Genomic DNA, 2,040 nt, shown 5'->3' with positions numbered 1-2,040 from the left:
CAGTAGAAAATCACCTACAATATAGTCTAAAACCATATAGTCCAGAAGCATCCAGACATAAGCAAATAGATGTAATCAGAAAATAATTTCTCTGGGATATATCACAGTCAAAATGTCAAAACTACTAATAAATACTGGACGGTAAAAATATATAAACTCTCTAATAAAGGCAACTACATCAGATTAGCATCATATTTTTTAAATCAGTATTTAAGAAACTTAAACCATGAAATTTTATGGTTCAAGAAGTGTAGGTAAATAGTCCCTAGCCAATATTGCAATCGGCAGCAAATTTAATTTTTAAAGTTAATAAAGAAGTAATAACACACCCTTTTCCTCTTTGGGCATCTGAAGGCAAGATGGGTCACAAGTGGCTCTACTGGAGTCACTCAGGGAAGTTGAACCGTGGTTCTTGGTCTTGCCCTCTGGTCTAACCGCCATGGTCTGATCCAGAAATACAGGGTGAACATGTGTTGTCGGTGTTTTCATCAGTAAGCAAAGGACAGAGGCTTCATTCAGTTGGACTGAGTGACCTTGACTGGATTATTCAAGACTGTCTACCTAGTGAAACTGATCATGCTAGTCTTTGTACAGAAAATAAAAAAGGAAAGCTCCCTCCCAAAACAAGTAATAACACTTCTGACACAAACTGAAAGTAAAGAAATTTGTAACAACCAAGCCAGCACTTCAGAAAACAGTTAAGAAGACTATACACAGAGGAAGAATAAAGGCAATCTAAGTCACAAAATTACAGGAAAGAATAAATAGCATTGGGATAGAAGAGCAAATGAAAGCTAGGAATGACTCCATCATATTTACTACAGTATATCTGCAACTCTAATACTAATAGGGAAGTAAGACAATAATCCAATCAACCAGAGCAGCTAAGAAATCATGGGAATTAGGAAACCCTTTTTAATCATAACCTTGAATGAAAATCATAACTATTTAAAGGACTCAGGTTTACTGGGATTTAAAATACATAGCAGCAATCAACTGTAATGTAGATGACTTTAACCCCAGCACTCAGAGACGGAGGCGGAGAGGGTTCCAGCCTAGCCAGGGCTACACAGTGAGACCCTGTCAGAGAGACAAGAGCTAAAGAATAGAAATAGGTCTCCTAAGAAAATGGTGGGAACTGAAATTCGGCTGCATGGTTAGTCTTTTATCTGATAAAATATATCTCAGGCCAAAATTAGGCAGAGGAGATGTTTTCAATAGACTGCTACACACTAATAAAAAAAAGTAAGGGAGTAGTATAACATTTAAAAATATATCTGTACCAAATGTATAAAAAGAACATCTAGAAAACATGAAAGGTCAGGTAGAGAGCCATTATCATACTCATAAGTAACTCAACAAGGAAACTTTAGAAAAGTCTACCTAACAAATGTAGAATACATATTCTTTTCAACATCTCCTAGAATTGATCACATTATAGGCCACAAAGCAGGCCTTAACAAGTAATTGTTCAAACAGCTGGTTCTTTGAAAATAGAAACAAACCTAAAAGCCACCCCCCAAACTAATCAGAATGAAAGAAGAGGAAATTCTAATGCAATTAAACTTGATAGTGGAAATGTTGACAGCATTCGAATGAAATCCAGAGAAAATGGTTCAGGATTATTAAAAATATATATATATTTCAAAAAATGAGATAAAGTCATAAAGTCTTAGGCCTATTAAAATGAAATCAATAAAATATTAAGTATATTAATAAACTCAATAATTATATTGAAGCGTAAATTAAGTGTCCTTAAAAAGCAAATTTATTGCTAAAGAAAGAACTAGAAGAAGAACTAGAAGATGGAGAAATTTTCCATGCATATGGATTGAAAGAATTGAAATCATGAAAATGGTTGTCTTACAAAACAAAATATATTGATCAAATGCAATCTCAATTAAAATTCCAATACCACTCTTCACCAAAAAAATACATCTTAAAATTAAAGTCAATAAAAGAACAAAAGACACTTGTTAGCTAATGCTACCCTAAGCATAAGTAATAATGTTGTAGGTATTACAGTATCCAATTTCAAGT

At 33.6% G+C, this 2,040-nt stretch overlaps 1 pseudogene; it reads left to right on the top strand.

Moving 5' to 3' along the window:
* Positions 1-350: 350 nt before the first annotated feature.
* Positions 351-528, top strand: LOC127675695 (40S ribosomal protein S29-like; annotated as a pseudogene).
* The last annotated feature ends 1,512 nt before the right edge of the window (positions 529-2,040 follow it).

This window comes from Apodemus sylvaticus, chromosome X, assembly GCF_947179515.1.
Source record: "Apodemus sylvaticus chromosome X, mApoSyl1.1, whole genome shotgun sequence".
In the NCBI taxonomy this organism is placed as follows: domain Eukaryota; kingdom Metazoa; phylum Chordata; class Mammalia; order Rodentia; family Muridae; genus Apodemus; species Apodemus sylvaticus.
The sequence above is the reverse complement of the archived record's forward strand: the minus strand, read 5'-3'. Positions and strand labels throughout refer to the sequence as shown.